The following is a 20,389-nucleotide window of genomic DNA, read 5'->3' as shown; positions in this document are numbered from 1 at the left end:
CTGAGTAAAGAATTTCTTCTTAATATGTAATCTAAACCTACTGTCTTCCAGTTTAAAGAGTTTTTGTTGTTGTTGTCATTTTTTAGAGTTTAAACTCCTTGTCCTATCACTACATGCCCTTGTAAAAACTCTGTCTCCAGCTTCCTTGTAGGTCTTAGTATAAGGTCTCCCTGGAGCCTTCTTTTCTCCAGATTGAACAACCCCAACTCCCTCATAGGAGAGATGCTCCAGCCCTCTGATCATCCTTGTGGCCCTCCTTTGACTCACTCCAACTGGTCCATGTCCTCCTTATGTTGGGGACCCCAGAGCTGAACACAGTACTCTAGGTGGGGTCTCACAAAAATGGAATAGAGGGAGAGAATCACCTCCCTTGACCTGCTGGCCATGCTTCTTTTTATGCAGCTCAGGATATAGTTGGCACAAGCACATCGCTGGCTCATGTTGAGCTTCTCATCAACCAACACCCCCAAGTTCTTCTCGCTCAAGACTGCTCTCAAAAGCTTCTAAGCTTCTTGCCTGGATGTAGAACGAGGTCAAGCTATTTCATCCTTTAATCATTGTCACTATAACCACACATTTTTTATAGAATAATAGAATAATTTAGGTTGGAAGGGATCCGTAGGTATCATCTGGGCCAACCCTCATCATTCAAAGCATGGGCAATATCATGCAATGCATTACTTTCATGAATAATACTTATTTTAGACCACAATTTGTAAGGATTTTAACTATTAATAGTTTTATAAAATTAGAAAGATAAGTTCATCTGATCTATTGTAGTAGATTTTGGGGGAGAAGAAACTAGAAAGAGTCAGTGTAAGGAAAATAAATAACAGGAGGAGTGGGTGCTCAGGAAGCTCCTATCAGCTCTCATTTCTCCTAGAATATTTTTTAATGAAAACTTGCAGCTATTCCAAAAATTCTGGAGTCTGGTTTTGCATTTCCCTTTGGAAGGGACCTTACCACACTGAGATAATTTAACCACTAAAACTTCCACACCAGGAAGAGGCCAGGGGCAAAGTTGTTTGGATTTTTACACTGTCCCCAGCACAGTTTTTTATTACTGCATTCCCTCAGGTTCCTTGGCTGGAACAGATATCAAAGTCAACTTTCCAAATCTATTTTTACAATAATTCAAGCTGTTTTAATGCAGTGTTTTAACATTTTTCCATCTGTAGTACATTTATAGTATGGAAGCCAATTATATGTGAAAATGTAAAGTGGTCTCAGTTAATGGAAAAAATACAGACCACATGTACACAGGAGGAGTATAAGCTCTGTGTTATTCCTTACTTTTGTCCAATGCAGCCAAATGTAAATACATTTCTTTCAGCTTGTTCAGAAATGCTATTGGTACTATATACTGCATTCCCATGTCTCAGCTTTACTCAAAGTAGATGTAAACAATAAATAAAATTACCACTAAGGTTACTTAAAAAAAAAAAAAAAAGTGGCTGTTATAATCAGAAAAGTGATGCTACAAAAATGATAGCGTTTCATATTTATTCTCCCTCAGTGAATTCCTTATCAAATGTGCTCATTTTGCAAGTCAAAACAAGATTCTTCTGCCAGTACTGCAGTTACACATGTTTCTTGGAAAGCAGACAATGTTCTTCTACTCTCTTTTCCAGTGATAAGGCTTTTAGAATAAAAAACATACCCACCTATCTGGATGATGGCACAAGAGGTTAAATACAAGGCTTTGGGATTCTACTTTGCAGTACAGATAGTGGAAAACATTTATTTATAGTTAAATGTATGAAAATAATACCAAACCTGAGATTGCCATTTTATGATCGTGTTTCTGATAGCAGTGTCCTCACACCAACAGCATACCATAAGGTATGGCAACCATAGGCATTAATGGAGCACAGATTTAGAACAAGCATAGCATGTTTAAAACAGCTGAAATTATATTGTCTTATTAGTCAGCATCTCTACTGAGCTGAATGAGAGCTCAAGTCTGGATTTGGTTCTGGGGATATCCCCTTCCCTTCAGTCAGTAACTCAGAAAGGGGCACAGAGAAAAATTGAGATGCAAAGGTTGTTTCAGTATTTCCTTGTGGGAACACAGACAAGTATACCTCAACATCCTCCTCTCCCTTCCCACCACCTGTTGTCCAGCTGGGGTGGCAGTTGGAGTGTGCTGAAAGGTTTGTCCTCAACAGGTGCCCTGCTTACATTTCTTGAAATACCCTGAAAGGCCAGTATGAGATATTAGACTACATCCTAAAATTTTATGTATTGTGTTCGTTTCCATGTTTCCTGGCAGAATTTTGGCATATGTACAGAAAAAAACAAGTGAATCCATAATCAAGATAATAAATTGTATTCCACCTTGAACTGTCTTCAAATTCCTTCAAAGAAGACCATCATTTTTTCATACTTCTAGCTAGTTATTTAAGGTGAAATCATGAGTACTCAATTGCTATACCTGAAAACACATGTTTTTTTTTTTTTTTTTTTTTACAGCAGATAAGGTGCACATAGAATGACTGTTGGAACAAAGACTGAATTAAGGCTGCCATTAAAATGCTGGTTTGCCTTGCTTTACAATATTTCAGTGTTCAGATTTTATAGCTTGAAAGGTTCTGGATTTGGCATGTGTACTTACAGTATTCACAGTGTTCTTGACAAGAAACTATGTCTTCCTGTTTCATATGGACAGGACCAGAACTGTGGGTTTATGAAATGGAAAATTTAAAAGAGTTACAAACAGCTGACATACGTATTTGCTCTAACTTGCTTGCTTTGATTTACTTGAGTTTTCAAAAAAAGTATTCTTTCTGCTACATATTACTAATATAAGTTTTTGTTTTTAAACAGCCAGGATCAATTTATGAAACTTTTGTTTAAACAATCATTAAACAAAATAAATTAATGTCAAAATATGTGCTTCTTCTGAGAATCCAGTTAAAATAACAGCAAGACTTAGCTAATAAATATTTTCAAAGTTTCACTAAACTGCCATTGGAGCATCTGCCATATTGTTCATTCTCTATTCTTCTGCACTAAAGAGGCTCAGTTTATATTGCTCTGATGTCTATTAAAAGAATAATCTTTTTTCCAATAGTCTTTATTTTGCCTGAGTTTTTAGTACATTTGATGCACTCTTCCTTAGAGTCCAGAATTTACAAATTTCAATTTGAATGGAATACACAGATTTAGTGCAAACTACTAAAACTTATGTATTTATGTAACTACGAAAATTGTCCTAATGTCTTCCATGGGTCTACCTGTGACTCTGAAATTGTATGTGCCAGTATACTTTAATATGTGTCTTAGAGAGAGATATTAAAGTCTTCTGAGCCTTTTGCAGCCTCAAACTCTGATTATAGCCAAAGATCTTCCAGGTGTTGTTTGTGTAGATACCACCCAAGCAAACCTCCCAGTTCTTAACTTCTCTGTTGTTTACACTCTCCCATTCCATTCTCTCCACTCAGCCCTAAACCAGCTTGTCCTTTAAATTTCAGTGAATGGAAACACATTGCCCTCTCACAGACATAGGTGCAATTTACATGATTTGCACCAGAATAAGGAACAAACAAATTGTGTTTACAGTCAATGTATTTTACTTTAGAAGTTCAGCCTTGGGCACTGGCAAGGTACCCTCAGAATTTCCTCCAGCTTGCCCTTTCCTCGATTATATTTTTTCCCCTGACAGAAATCTCTGAATAAGCTTTTACCTTTACTATTGTTTTTTCTTTCTTTGCAGCTGGCTCTCTTTCTAATGTACAGCTCACCCTCCACAAACAGCTCCTCTAGCTGTAAATAAGGTAAGCAGACACTGACTTGTGGCCATGTCACCCAAATTAGCTATAGCTTTAATCACATACCACCTTTCCTGTCTGAAATGAACAACAATCAAAATTGGCTGCTATTAAAGTCCTGCAAAGGCAAACTCACCAATAAAGTTTCACCATGGTTTTCTGAGCCATATTTATCTGGTTCATATTACCGGAATTTGTGATGTCTGTGTAGCGCTGGATCTTTGCCCTCTCCTTTCATTTGCTTTCTTCATAACTGAAAAGCTAGCCTAGTTTAAACAAAAAAATATAACAGCTATAATCAGCAAAAAGAGAAAATCGGATGTAGTGTGAGATATCTGAGTCAAACAGCACAGCTAGGGGCTCAGCCTAGAGGTGCTGTTGATTCAGTTTATGAGTAATGCTGAATAAGCTGGAAGCTGTTCTCAGGATCCTTTGTTTAAAAACTGAGTACTGAAGAAAGAATTTCAGCCAAGTACTGTCCCACAGTAAATGTAAAAGTCATTTCATTCCTTTTTCATTTCCTCAGATTACAGGCAGTCAAGAACCCCACATAGACAGAAAATCTATTCTTGGATTCACTGGAATGAGTGAATCAGTTCAGATTAGACAAGAAACAGCACAAATCTTTGGCTGAAACTTCAGCCAAACAAATCAAGACAGTCTTGGAATATGAAGGAGTTTAATTAGCTTTGTTATTTGCTTTAACTCTTCACTTCATCATTTCTAGTGAAATCAGAAATGGAAATACAAAAATAAATGGGGAAAAAAATAGTTTCATTTTGTTTCCAAAACCTAAACCTAATAGCTAAATCTTTTTCAGACAGTGAACCAGAGAAAGCCTTCCTCTCTCTCAGGATCTGGGAATTATATTAGATGACAACCTAATAGTTCAACAACATGTCACTTTTACAAGAAGGTAAAATCTCTTTCGAGGATGCAGCAAGACTCAACAGTGTCAGACACAGAAGAGAATTATTCTGTTCTGCCCAGCTGCTGATTGCTGATTAAGGCTCAGCTAGGGTGCAGTGCTTAGTCTGGGACACCACAAGAGGTGTGAACAAATCATAGAGTATCCAGGGAAGAGCAACAAGAGCAGTAAATTCTTAGGATATGTAATCTGTGATGAATGACTGAAGAACCTTAATATCTTTACTCTTGCAAAGACATATTTATATGGAGAAATTATAGCTGTCTTCCCCTCTGTAAAAGTGTTATTATAAAATATATATAGTGACAAATTGTTTACCATAATTGTCAAAAAAGAAAGAAAAAGAAAAAGAAAAAGAAAAAGAAAAAGAAAAAGAAAAAGAAAAAGAAAAAGAAAAAGAAAAAGAAAAAGAAAAAGAAAAAGAAAAAGAAAAAGAAAAAGAAAAAGAAAAAGAAAAAGAAAAAAAGAAAAAAAAGAAAAAGAAAAAGAAAAAGAAAAAGAAAAAGAAAAAGAAAAAGAAAAAGAAAAAGAAAAAGAAAAAGAAAAAGAAAAAGAAAATGAAAAAGAAAAAGAAAAAGAAAAAAGAAAAAAAGAAAAAGAAAAAGAAAAAGAAGAAAAAAGAAAAAGAAAAAGAAAAAGAAAAAGAAAAAGAAAAAGAAAAAGAAAAAGAAAAAGAAAAAGAAAAAGAAAAAGAAAAAGAAAAAGAAAAAGAAAAAGAAAAAGAAAAAAGAAAAAGAAAAAAGAAAAAGAAAATAAAAAGAAAAAGAGAAAAAGAAAAAGAAAGAAAAAGAAAAAGAAAAAGAAAAAGAAAAAGAAAAAGAAAAAGAAAAAGAAAAAGAAAAAGAAAAAGAAAAAGAAAAAGAAAAAGAAAAAGAAAAAGAAAAAGAAAAAGAAAAAGAAAAAGAAAAAGCTTTCCATCATTTATCGGCAGTCCCGGCTATCAGGGGAGGTCCCAGTCGACTGGCGGCTAGCAAACGTGACACTCATCTACAAGAAGGGCCAGAGGGTAGACCCGGGGAACTATAGGCCTGTTAGTTTGACCTCAGTGCCAGGGAAGCTCATGGAGCAGATTATCTTGAGTGTCATCACGCGGCACTTACTGGGCAACCAGGCGATCAGGCCCAGTCAGCATGGGTTTATGAAAGGCAGGTCCTGCTTGATGAACCTGATCTCCTTCTATGACAAAGTGACACGCTTAGTGGATGAGGGAAACGCTGTGGATGTGGTCTACCTAGATTTCAGTAAGGCTTTTGACACCGTTTCCCACAACATTCTCCTCAAGAAACTGGCTGCTCATGGCTTGGACTGGCGTACGCTTCATTGGGTTAAAAACTGGCTGGATAGCCAGGCCCAAAGAGTTGTGGTGAATGGAGTCAAATCCAGTTGGAGGCTGGTCACTAGTGGCATCCCCCAGGGCTCAGTACTGGGGCCAGTCCTCTTTAATATCTTTGTCGATGATCTGGATGAGGGGATCGAGTGCACCCTCAGTAAGTTTGCAGATGACACCAAGTTAGGTGCGTGTGTTGATCTGCTCGAGGTTAGGAAGGCTCTGCAGGAGGATCTGGATAGGCTGGACCGATGGGCTGAGGCCAACTGTATGAAGTTCAACAAGGCCAAGTGCCGGGTCCTGCACCTGGGGAGCAACAACCCCAAGCAGAGCTACAGGCTGGGAGGAGAGTGCCTGGAAAGCTGCCTGGCAGAGAAGGACCTGGGAGTACTGGTTGATAGTCGGCTGAATATGAGCCAGCAGTGTGCTCAGGTGGCCAAGACGGCCAACAGCATCCTGGCTTGTATAAGAAGCAGTGTGGCCAGCAGGGCTAGGGAGGTGATTGTCCCCCTGTACTCGGCTCTGGTGAGGCCGCACCTCGAGTACTGTGTTCAGTTTTGGGCCCCTCACTACAAGAAGGACATGGAGGTGCTTGAGAGAGTCCAGAGAAGGGCAACGAAGCTGGTGAGGGGTCTGGAGAACAAGTCTTACAAGGAGCGGCTGAGGGAGCTGGGATTGTTCAGCCTGGAGAAGAGGAGGCTCAGGGGCGACCTTATCACTCTCTGTAGGTACATTAAAGGATGCTGTAGCGAGGTAGGGGTTGGTCTATTCTCCCACGTGCCTGGTGGCAGGACGAGGGGGAATGGGCGAAAGTTGCGCCAGGGGAGATTTAGGTTGGATATTAGGAAAAACTTCTTTACCGAAAGGGTTGTTAGGCATTGGAATGGGCTGCCCAGGGAGGTGGTTGAGTCACCATCCCTTGAAGTCTTTAAAAGACATTTAGATGTTGAGCTTAGCGATATGGTTTAGTGAAGGACTTGTTAGTGTTAGGTCAGAGGTTGGACTAGGTGACCTTGGAGGTCTCTTCCAACCTAGACAATTCTGTGATTCTGTGATAGAAGCTTCCATTTGGCTGCCCTATTATGACTGAAGGTCCTAACCAACCCAAGCTGAAATGGAGCACCTGTGTCCATGAGCAGAGGGTGTAGGTGGAGGCTCCAGGTTGGTCAGGGCATTAAGGCATGTTAGTGCCTTCAGAGCCATGATAGGAGCACAGCCAGCCTGGCGATTATAGATGGTCACTAACATCTGAAGGCAGGTGCTTCACACTTCCCTTCAGAAAACTGCCTACAGCCCAACTGCCTACTGCTCAACTGTACTTTGAGTATTGAAGAGTAACAGTGAAATCAAGATTTTGACCAAGATGGCTGAAATATTTGTTACTGTATTTGCGGCTCCAACAATGCCTACAAAGAAACTGTAAATGATTTTAGGGTTATGCAGGATATTTTTCCATGTCTGTCTGCATTTGGAAGTGATTTTAGGGTTTGCAGGATATATTATTAGAGGGGGGGGGGGTTTTTTGTTTTTTTTCAAATTTTATCTTTCTGCATTTGGAAAGCAAACAGATGCACAATAGCAAATTATAAAATTTAATTTCAAACATTTAAAATTGCATTCTGGTGCAGATATGCAGACTAGTCATTTATAAATGAGCTTCTTGATAAAGTACTGGTAAATAGATCCCTATATCATTCCTTGCTAGGACCAATGCAAGATGCATGTGTCATATTTACATCCTGCTAATTACAGAAGTGCTATTGTTTGTGTGTCAGTTTATTCCATTTAACTTTGAATACAATATATTATGTATGAAAATCTAGTAAATCACCACAGCGAGACAAAGCAGAGCAGTGCACAATGTAGGATTGCCCCATGTTTGGGACCTTTCTGAGCTCCTGCTGCTAATAATGTTGTTGTGTGCTCATTGAAGATTTTTTTTTCCAAAAGCTTCAGGATAAATTTGCTATCAAAATGGATGACAAGCATTTTCACACCAAATAATGATATTTTTAACTCATAATTTATCATGTTATGTGATGTTGTAAATTAAAAAAAGCTATATTAATTCTGAGTGAACACATCCTTCCAGTGAACAGCAATCCATTCCGATATGACTGTGTTTTCTGAAAAAAAAAAAAAGGGAGGGGGGGAGATGGAATATATCTCTCATAAGAAAAAAGACAAAAGTGTTTCTCTAGTATTTTCAACAAATGAGGGAGTTTTCAGGAATAAATGTCAGGAATGATAAATTGAATACAATCTGAATAAAATCACTGTTAAAATTAAAAAGAAGGAAAGCAGATTAAAATGTTTGTTTAAAACCTAAAAATAAATCTGACATCAGTTTTCAGTCTCCCTCATTCAAACAGAATGTTATTTGTTGTCAGCAAATTTTGTTCCAGTGGAGATGGGATAAAAACTGAGGCCCAGACTGAACTTCCTTTTTTTCTGGTGGAAAGCCTGTGGGTGAAATCATATGTGAAATATGACATAGAAAAATAGTCCACAAAATCCATCTTGTTCCTGCTAGTTCTTTCACTGAAATCAGAGGGATAAGAAGCAGCATAAGCAAAAGAAAATGACAGCAGACTGAATGCATGTCTTGAAACTACTTCTTTAAAATGACTGAGACCCAGAAACCCTAACCCACAGGCTCACTAGTGTTTGTTGAAAACACAAAAAGGCATACCAGACTTCCCATTTACAAAATTAATTTCTCTTCTAACACAGAAGTAACAAACTAGACAAAGATAGCTCTGTCAGTAGTTAAAATGTATATCTGGTGGCAGAGAGACACTTAAATAAACAGCATGAATACAAGTCTACCATCTGTCCACTAGATCTCAACATAGCGGTTATCTTTTCCATCAGTCCTTCTTTCCATTTCAGCAACTCCCAATGGCTTCTTGCATCAAGAATGCAGACTCTTCTGTGTTCCTATAAAGGTGTCTTTCTGTGCCCTTGGAATTTTAACTCTGCTTCTGCTCCCTGCTGCTTGTTGGCCCCTTGATCCTCTCAGGATCCTCAAACTCTGCTCTAGCAGTTCTTTTTCTCCTGGTTTTCTCCTTCACAGCACTGTTCTGCATTCCAGGATTTGAAGAAAGTACCTCCATTGTTTTTTTAATTCAGGACAAGGAGTGCATAAAATAGCTGTCTCAGAGCCCTTGAACTTCAGGATGAATCTTCGGGGTGAATCTTCAGGATTAATCAAGAAGTGCTCCAGGACTGCACCTAATGGACTCCAAATACCAAATGGCATTCAATGCACAGAACCAGACTTTGAGATCATCCAAGCAACTCCCCATAATGCAGATTGCATGGAAGCTAGGTCCTTGGTTTTGTTTCACTGCTACCCTGGACCACACTACTTGCTTAGAGAGCCAGATCTCCTCTGCTCTGATGGCTTCCTCCCAGCTGTCCAGACAGAAAAAGCAACACATTGCATTTACATAGCAAACTGAGCAAAAATCAAGCAATTTTAACATCTCTCAACTTTTGAATAACTCATTTGTGAACATCACAGTGCCTCAGAGGGAAGGCTTTACTGTTAGCTAGAGGGTTCCTCGGGGAGGTAGGAGTTCCGGCTCAAATCACTGTTCAGTTTGTTTTTCCTCCTTTTGCTGGCTGTCTTCTTTCTCCTAAGAGAACATGTACTGAATCAGATGTTGTGGGAGAGAGTATAAAGCATGATCTCCTTCATTCCAGGACATATCTGGGAAGTAGGAATTGAGCTGCTTATTTGGATTTGGTGCATTATGAGCATGCCCTAAACTGGCACTGAAGAAAAACTGAAAGCAGAATTTAAGATGCATCTAGATTTTTAAGAGCTGGATGGAGATATTGTAAGTACAAATGAAACACAAAAGGACATTTAGGCAATTTAGTATTCATCTATACTACGCAAGGACCAAATACAGACTCATCAAGCTAATCATGGTCAGACTTCTACACCCACACATTTTAGTTCAGCATGGTACAAAGCCACAACATAAGTCTTGAAAGTAATGCAGTCCTGCTAATGCCTAGCCCTGAATGTAAATAGTACTTATTAAGTCAGACACTAATTTTGCAGAGACAGAAGTATAAGCTTCCAGCCCCAGAACCAATACAGCCTTCTCTGCTATGTTTCTTTTTTAAACATGCTCTATATAAAGTTTACATCTTCTCTGTGAATACAACCTCCAGTATTCGAATCAACTTTCCAGGTGTCTCAAAACAGAACTATAATTGTGCAGGTCAATGCAGATAGAGACAGATCAATACATTCCATGTTTCCAGCTAAACTGCAGTCAAATTGTTTCACTTCTCTTGAATTTGATCTTCAGCTTAATCTTACTTCTGAAGTTCTAAGTACCATTAATTTAAATATAATTAGAAGGTTTCTAATAGTAGCATGATTTTTAACTTTGCAGGAAAAGGCATAACATGAACTGAAAGCTCAAAGCCTTATGTGGTGCAGAGAACAGTACTCTGCAGGTGAAGCAATGTGGATACATTACATAACTATAGGTGTCCCCAGCCACATTTGTACCAAAACATGGCATATTTGTACCAAAAAATAAAATAAAATAAAATAAAATAAAATAAAATAAAATAAATAAAATAAGTAAAATAAAAACAACAAAAACATTGGAATGCATGTAAAAAATACATGTTTAATGCAGTTGAATTCTGCCTGAAGAACTGAATTCCATCACTGATTTTGTTAAAAAATTTCTCTGTCACTGGTATCAAACTTTTAATAAACAGCTCTCCTAATTTCTTATTTTCCGAGTACCCATCTTGAGAACCTGGGTTTTGGTTTGCAGAAATGTTGATCATTTACTTTTGCAATTAAAACCACGGGAAACATACAGAAAATAATTTAAACATTCTAAAGGCTTTGAAAAATATGTCTGTGTTCCAAAGATTGAAACTGTGAGGTGCAGTTTCCTCTGCACTTCTTGCTCATACGCAAATGGAGAATATTTTCTTATGTTTCCCAACATGCATTTTGAAGATGAATAAATTACACACACAAAGAAAACATTTCTGCATTATTTGTCTACTTAAAAAATCCAGACGGAAGTCTGATAGGATTTTTTTAAACGTCACGTGTCTCCGTGGCTACATATAAATTCTGCACTTGGTATCACCTTAGTATATGTGTCACCTCCATGTGGTATGATGGAACAAGAGCCATCTGATGGAACAATACAATCTCTCCACCTCCAGTTCTTTTTCTTTCATTTCTTTCATGGTTTTCATGGAAATCTGGTTGAGCTGATCACACCTGGGTCTTGGTGAGTTTCAATTGGCAAAGGTGGATGAAGGCTTCAAGCAAGCAAGACAAGAAGAAGAAACTATTCTGTTACCTGAGCAGAAATTACACATGGTACAGTTAATAAAACATGGAGTACACACTGAAGATAAACCATATATTAAATAGCATTCTGTTCAATAGACATCCTCGGCAATGAATGAGATTGACATTCTACCAAAAAAAAATGATAATAGTAAAACCTGTGGAAAACCAAGCATAGCACTTGTACACAGCAGACATTTAATACAGACAAAAGCTCATAATTCTGCAGGCAATCTTAGTATTGGCATTTTCGAAATGTTATAATCCTTATACTTCTTTTATATATGTATATATATTAATCATCATATATAGTTCAGTTGTTTTAAGTAAGCAAAAATGTACTTAGTAATTGAGGAAAGTATAACACTCTCCAATTCCATCAAACATATATTCAAGCAGACAATAGCTTGTAGTAAAAAAAAAATATGATACTCAAACAAGGAGCATTACATTCTGTCCATATTTCACTTGAAACAATAGCCAAACACATTGCTTATAACAGTCATTTTGGACATTGCCAAGGCTCTGGAGAGCGATGGAAAAGCTGCTGGGCCCAGCCGTCAGGTGTATTAATGAGATAAGGGAGCTGGAGAGCTTCTTTGAAAATAGTTGTCTGAGAAGTTAGGAGGGGGAGTTTAGGTTCTTTTTTTTTTTTTCTTTTTTTTCTTTCTTTTTCAGGCCACACATGCTCAAAGAAAGATTAATATTCCATATCTCAAAGGAATACACATAGTAAGCCTGTAAGAAATACCAAAAAATCATAAGCAGTGCCCAGTAACTTCTGCTCTCAGTGGATATGTGTATAGAGATGATGAAAAGGAAGCTAAACAGCAAATTGAATAGCACAGTCTCTAAAATAAATCACAGTATTCAGTTCAAGTGTAACCAACATTCTCAACATTCTTTTTGGCAAAACAATAAGAAACTATTGCCAACTCTGCACAGTCTTCCAAATTCATTTCATTTTTTAATATGTTGCATTCCTTCACTTCTAGAGAAGTCATTGTGTGGTGAATGTTGAAGAATATATCTTCTTTCCATACCAGATATTCCATATATAACTGGCTGTCCTGCTTATTCTCAAGGAAAAAAAAAAATCAATGAAAACAATTAGTTAAGTGGAAATTATATGTTTGATGGTTCAGCAAAGTTCAATTATTTCCAAATGTGTGTATCCTAACCTTTGCTGACGAGTTCAAGTAATTTAGATTATTCATGCAAACTAGAAATGACTCACAATAAAAAAATCTTGACTTATAAAATGGTCTCAGCTCAATTTTTCTCTTAATCATGGACTCTGCTTGCTTAAAACACGCACAGATTGTTCTGAAATCATACATCACACAGAAAATAGAGATCTGAAGAATTTTCAGTAGTTCCACTTAATGTGTTACCAGTCAGTTCAAGCCCCCTACACTCTACATTCCACTAAAGATGATAGCATATGATTCAAAACAAGGCATTGAGCTACAGATTTCTTTAGCTAATGAAATCCTTTCTCTTTTTATATGGGAAAGAAGTATGAAGAAGAATATAAAATTTGCATGTGGGTCTATGTTCTTTCAAAGTTAATGCATTTGGGATTTTCTGTCTCACAAACCTTCAGGGTTTTCTAGAGAAAAAAAAATCACACAAAAATAAATGCTTTGTATATTTAAAAATATATTACTCATTTGCTTTTTCTGAACATAAGATGATCATATCTTTTTTGAAACACCTCCATGCAAGTGTAAACTACAAAATACTCTCAGATTTTTAGGAGATCAAAAGTTTCAGTTTTGAAAGTCAACCTCAGTTAACTGCAAAAACTTCATGTTTAGATGTTTTATGATTGCTAAAATTTTGAACATTTAAAATCAAGACTGAGATTGATGGAAAGTAGGGTAAAATACTTCTTGTATGACTTTATGGTCAATATGGATTGTACACCCAACCCTGTCTCCTATACCATCAAAGCAAGAATGTGGTCAGCTAAAAATGACAGAATTGTCAATCAAATGTCTTTTAACACTAATGCATCAAAAGACCACCCTGTTTGGTAGATATGGTGAAGAAAAGGATAGAACAAAGCATGGATATGCACATTTTTTTTCTTCTATCTTTTTCCTAATGGAAAACTAAGATTCAAGAATTATGTACTTGAAAAAACGAATGTGAAATTCATGTCTGTGATAACTCTTCAACTAGTTTTTGTTCACATCTCAAAATTATATAGCACATATTGTTGTCAAAATTTTAATCAACGCTAGGGATTTTGGGGCACTATACACCTAAATGTCCCAGCAACAAACTGATTTATTTCTTCACTCTCTGACTGCACTCTGTGCTGTCTCATAGGAAGAAGGGAAACCTGCTCAAAACAAAGAGAACAGAGATGCAGTAATGCGAGGAACCAGTAGAAAACCAAACTGATCTGAGATCAGCTCAGTATTTAGGCATGCTCAACCGGGACACATGAAAGGTGACTGCTTATGGATTTTAGATGGGCCAGTGTGGTGGCTTTACTCAGCTAGGCAGCTGAGCGCCACCACAGTTGCTCTCTCACTCCCCCTCCTCAAAGTGAATGGGGGAGAAAACACGATGGAAAAGGCTCGGGGGTTGAGATAAGGACGGGGAGATCACTCAACAATTATCATCACAGGCAAAACAGACTCAACACGGGGCGATTAATGTAATTTATTGCCTATTACTAACAAGCTAGAGCAGGGAGAAACTAAAAACGAACCAAAACAAAATAAAACACCTTCCACCAATCCGCCCTCTTTTATGCCCTCCCCCTAAGCGGCACAGGTGAGTGGGGAATGGGGGCTGCGGTCAGTCCCTAATGCTTTGTCTCCGCAGCTCCTTCACTCTCTGCCCCTGCTCCACGTGGGGTCCCGCCCACGGGATGCCATCCTTCCAGAACTGAGCCTGCAGGGGCTGCCCACAGGCAGGAGCTCCTCAAGAACTGCTCCCACATGGCTCCGTATCACGGGGTCCATCCCCCAGGAGCAAACTGCTCCAGCACGGGTCCCCCACGGGCGGCAGCTCCACCCAGACCCCCTGCTCCTGCGTGGGCTCCTCTCCACGGGCTGCAGCTCCGGCCCGGGGCCTGCTCCTGCGGGGGCTCTCCATGGGCCGCAGCCTCCTCCAGGCCACATCCACCTGCTCCACCGGGGGCTCCTCCACAGGCTGCAGTGTGGAGATCTGCTCCGTGTGGGACCCATGGGCTGCAAGGGGACAGCCTGCTCCACCAGGGGCCTCTCCACAGACCACAGGGGAACTTGTGCTGCGTGCCTGGAGCACCTCCTGCCCTCCTGCTGCACTGACCTTGGGGGCTGCAGGGCTTGTTCTCATTACTCACTCTCCCAGGTGCTGTTGTGCAGCAGGCTTTTTTTCCTTTTCTTAAATCTGCTCTCATAGAGGCACAAAGACATCGCTCACTTGCTCAGCTCTGGGCAACGGTGGGTCCCTTCTGGAGCTAGATGAAACTGGCCCTTATCTAACATGGGGCAGCTTCTGGATTCTTCACACAGAAGCCACCCCTTCAGCTCCCCACTACCAAAACTTTGCCACATATACCCAATACAGTCAGAAAATTAACGTTAGATTTAGAAGCCTTGCATTTAATTCCCTACCATGCCACAGACTTTCTTGGTGTATCTGTGTGCAATTTATTTTTACCTTTGCCTTCAATTCAATTCCCCACATGCAAAACTTAGGATAGTATCACTTACACAGCAGAACCCATCAATGATTTCATTATCAGAATGTTACAGTGGCTTAGGGCATATTGCTTTGGATAAGGGCAGGCAGAAGGACAAGAGAAACAGAGGTTTCTGGTAAGGTGAACTGCATCCAGAGGGGAAGTCTCCAAAATAATTATGCCCATTAAGACAAGCTCTGCTTTGACTGGGCTGTAATTCAGATTGCCAAAATTTATGCTATAATGTCACCCTAGGTATTTATTCCCTTAAATCCCTTCTTTTTCTTTGATTAAATCAGAGCCCTAACACTATTTTGGCCCAACTTTTTGTGCTGCAATAGTGATATTTATGAATATGGTGCCCTTTTAGTTTAAGTCTATAATTTAAAGCAACTATGAAAGTCAAGATTCAGTAAAACCTATGTCCAGAAGTTCACAGAAGCCCTGGTAAGGGTGGCAATTTTATCGAAACCAGTCCTAAATTAAATCAATTACACAGTTTTTGGAATTATATAGATTTAACTATCAAAGATTGTTTCTTTTTCTGATGCCCTCAGTATAGAGCAGTTTGCAAAGGGCTAGCTGGTAATTGTATCTGTTTCTGTAGATTAGTTTCATTTTAAAAATAATTTTCTAAGCTATATGATTATTGCCCTCAATGTGAGTGAATGAACTGCTGAGAATGAAACGTATAATGCTGCTCTGAATCCCAGCATGGACAGGCCAGTTCTAAACTGCATCAAATCATGAGGTTCCTCCTCAAAGGACACAGACAGGCCATGAAAAGACATTTCATGAGGAAGATTAACAGTATCAAAAACAGTGTGGAAGACAAGACAATAGTTTAACTTATATGCAGACCCACAGTCTCCATCTCTTCCCTATATCAAATACACACACAGTTCAGCTGTCTGCAGTTTCCCCATGCCTTTTCAGTACCTATATATATCACTTATTCACCCTCCTTGGGGTTTCTAGGAGTAAGGGCTATTAGAATCGGACAGAATAGCCTAATGGAATTGCAACCTTTCTTATTATGTTATCCCCTTATGAGCATCACCTGCTCCAATATCACCTCTTATGAGGCATCTGCAGAACTGAACAGCCCTCTTCCCCACTCGTTCAGGTCATGTTCGTGGCCACTTAAATGGAACAATTTATCCTTGGGGAAGGAAGAGTCACACTTCAGTTAATGATGATGCTGAAGCCAGTAGGGGACAATGTAAAGGTTAACTGGAATATTTTGCAGATGATATATTAACAGAATCATGTAGTTCCCTGTGAAGAGAACTATTGCTCTTCAACAATATGGTCCTGCTCTGTATAAACCAACATAAAATAAAGACCTGAAGCATAAATTTAACTAAGGCATGAACTCACTAAACAGTATGCAAAGACAGGAGGAAATATTTCCAAATATTTTTAAATTGGTTTCATCAGCTGTAAATGTTGATCTCAGTCTGATAAAGTGATACCCTCATAGCGTCCTCAATGACTTCCTCAGTCAGGTATACTTTACAGCTTTTGCATGGCTTCAAGTTCCTCTGATAAAGTCTTGAAGGTACAGTCCATTGAAATCAATCAAACTGCTGAGAGCAGGCTATAAGGGCAATGGAAAAGTGTTGAGATTTATTTAATAAAAAGCAAGAATATTCACATATCAATCAGTAAGTTTCTTCCAAATGCTCTGAAAATGTCTACATACATAACATTTAGAGTGGCACAATATGTGGTGCCAAAATGACCTTTTGAACAAATGAAAAAAATAACATAGGGAGCTTAAAATCACCCAATCAAGGACTTGAACAGTATTTCTATGTAATAGAGATATAGCAGATTTCCATTATCCTATGAAGAAATCTATCAATATGGATTTATAAAATAAACTGAATCCATTTTCTTAACTGAATTTGTGACCACTCTTGCTACAGGAGAGTTTTCATCTTAAACAAAATAAAACACAGAAATTCAACCACAAAATGCATATTTCAGAAACAAGACTCGTATACCTTTGAAACCCTGCAAATGATGCATTTAATCTAATATACTGCATACTACTTCATACCTTAACATTTTCCCCTATTCTTACTCTTTATGATGGAACATACATTAATTAATGTTTTCTGTCTATATTTCAATTTATTTATTTGTTTGTTTGTTTGGGGGGGGTGGGGGTGATTTTTAAGTCCACAGGACTTTTAAAAGCCGCTCCAAAGAAGAGGAAGGAAGGAGGGTGAGGAAGGTCGAATCTTGGATTTTTGTCTTTGACTATTTGAAAACAAGTAGGTTATTCCAATACATTTTCAGACAGATTTGCTAGATATCTATTCTCCAGAGCATGAGCATAAGGAACTATTCTTTTACTTAGCTGCTAGCCCCAGCTTCCACTCCAGCAGCAAACCCAACACGTAGAGACCTGAAGCCAACTCAGGACTCTGATAAGAGGAATAGAACCAATATGCCAGTAACCAAAACTGTAGTACAGAGACATGAAGATGAAATATCTCCTAGCACCGACGTTTCTAGAAACTGTATTTTCATCAAACTTTGCTTTCTCAATATGCTTTCCTTCCCTAGCCACTTTTATTTTTCCTCTCTTTTTCTCTCACACTGATTTAAAAAAAAAAAAAAAAAAAGGGAGGGGGGCAGGGTTGGATTCTCATTGATTTCTTCCAGGGTTCACCTGGTGTGACTCAGATCTCAAGATCTCGAGTGATAGCAAATTCACCAGTTAACCCAGCTGAAATAAGAACTGACCAGGACCAGACTCATATCCCTATTCAGTTATACAGTTTCACATTGATTTTGTCAGCCTAAGAAAAGGTATTGTGCACAAAACCAAGAAAACAAAGATAAAAACAATAGTTTACATTGAATATAGCCCAATTTTATCTAAAAATATATTGTAGACTGTATCCTTAACCAACTGAAACATTGATACTGCAATTAGTATACTATGTGGGCCCCAAAGGACCAAAAACAAAGTCACTAGAGAGTGTCAGTTCTTGGGGAAAAAAAAAATGCAACGGTTTTATTAATTTTACTTCTAAAAGTTGGTTTTCTGTGCAACTACAGAAACAGTACCTTGTAGTATTTACAGCTGTGACAGGAGCCATCCATAGTAGTAATCGTTTACAGAATTTCCTGTGACTGAATCACAGTTGTCCACATTTGGCCATGGCATGAAAGCCAGCCATAGACACAAAAATCATGGTTTAAACAGGAGAGGGATCAGGAGGAGGGGAAAATGATCCCACTCCCAACTTTACTCCTGCCAGTACCTAGCTGTGTCACTTGGCCATTGAATTTGGCTGTGGCAACTGCCACCAAAGGCAAGACAGGTTCAGTGGCCCGCAGCACCAGAGAACAGGGCTGGAAAACCCCTTCCAGAAGCAACAGTCCTTCCTTGTGGTACCCCCGTCTTACCCTATGTTTAATAGCCATCAGGTCAGCTGAAGACACATCTGAGAAACAGCAGTATTCATTCAGCCCATCCTTCCTCATTTCCCTTAGTAAAATGCATCTTTCTGAGTTAAAAGGGAACATGTCTTCTGGCGTAAATAAGAATCCAGCCCATTTCTCTGAAGGCGCTTATAATTAAATAGCATAAATCACAGAGTTAACCTTTTGACACAGTAGTTTTAATTAATATATTTTTAATCATACATGACAAGATATATCTGCTAATGAGTAATGACACAGGCTAGAGAATGGAGTATGATATTGAGCCTGAGGACTTCTGCGTTAAGTGTGACTGTATTACTGACATGTACAGACTTTAGCAACTAGCTTACATTCCAGCTCAGGAAAGCTCCCAAAGTGCTCATATGTTTCACTATAAACATATGAGTTGCCTATAGACATTCCGAAGTGGCTTTCTGAATCAGAGCATTCACATCCAGATAGCTTTGTATCTCTACCTGGACAATAGGGACTAGTTAATCTAACTGTACTCTCACAGGAACATAAAGATAATTTAGAAACAGTTTGGGGCTAAAAGATGTCGTTCACATCCTCAGCTTGAGACAGTTTTTCTTCTTAAACAGAGCTAAAGAAGATAGAAAAAATAATAATAATAACAACTTTATCTCCATGTAATGTTAGTGATGTGTTTGATGGTCCAGTTCAGTAGAAGATCAACAGCATATGAAGATTTCCCCAGAGACCATCATCATTACTGGAGTAGATCTCATCACAATTCAGCACATTTATTGCTCTGCCATTTTTCACAGATGGCTGTGACACTAGTTTTCCTCGTTGTCTTTTTTTAGCAACTGTACTTTAAAGAAAACAAGCTGGACTAACAAATCTTGTTAAGATTCTAACATAAGGCCCTAAAAAGATAGAAAAAAGTTTCAGTTAAGAGTGAAATGTACCATATGCCCTCCAACAACTATGCATCGCGTAGAACCACCTTTGTGACTGTCTTCTTGCTCCCAATTGTACTTGGATGTCTGTAGAGATAAAGTTTTCACTCCAAGCTGTAAATTTGTCTCTTTTCATTATTTTTGACAGTTCTGTAATACATTTTTTTTTTTTTGAGAGAGATTTTATATAGATAAATAGAGCTTGGTAATTAATGGATCTATAGATGGCCTCTACTATGAACATTTTCAGTTCAAGAATGCAAGCCAATTTTAATTAATGGGGCTGAGTTTTTAACCTACTTGCTTTGTATAGGACTTATTAAAGATAAAAGTGATGTATGGAAAGTCACTGTCTTTGAGTGTATGTTATAACCCTTATTTGCATAATAAAAGACTGTGCATAAGCTTAATAATAATCATAAATGTATATTAATGAAGACATTTATAGACACATGAAAATGTATTCCACATAAGGAACAAAATCTAAGTTATTAATGTTGACAGATTCAATACAGATGACGCTATGTATGTTAATATTATTATAAATCCTTATTGCTATTCATAGGCTTATATTAATATTGTCATTATGAATCATATTCTGTCAGTTCCCATGAGAAAATAAAAATACATAATGGCAATACATAGTGGCAAAGTGGCATTGTTGTGTTTATATTAATGTCAAGTTCAAATTAAAATTAGTTCTAAAATTAGTGGCAAAGACATAGTTTCACGTATAAAAATAATAAGCATTCCTGTTAATGTTGTTGATAAATTGATATTGAAACAAGCAGCTTCAATAACTATAGATTGAGTGTGTTTATTGTCAAAGTAAATGGAAAAATAACCTTTTGAAGTTGTCTGGCAAATGAATAAGGAAAACAATGTGCAGACTCTACCTATCAATATAATGATCGTGATCATTTTTTCTATTCTATGATTTTTCCTGATGACATTTATTTTGCCCT

The sequence above is a fragment of the Cygnus atratus genome, chromosome 2 (genome assembly GCF_013377495.2).
Source record: "Cygnus atratus isolate AKBS03 ecotype Queensland, Australia chromosome 2, CAtr_DNAZoo_HiC_assembly, whole genome shotgun sequence".
Classification (NCBI taxonomy): domain Eukaryota; kingdom Metazoa; phylum Chordata; class Aves; order Anseriformes; family Anatidae; genus Cygnus; species Cygnus atratus.
Note: the sequence above shows the minus strand (reverse complement) of the source record.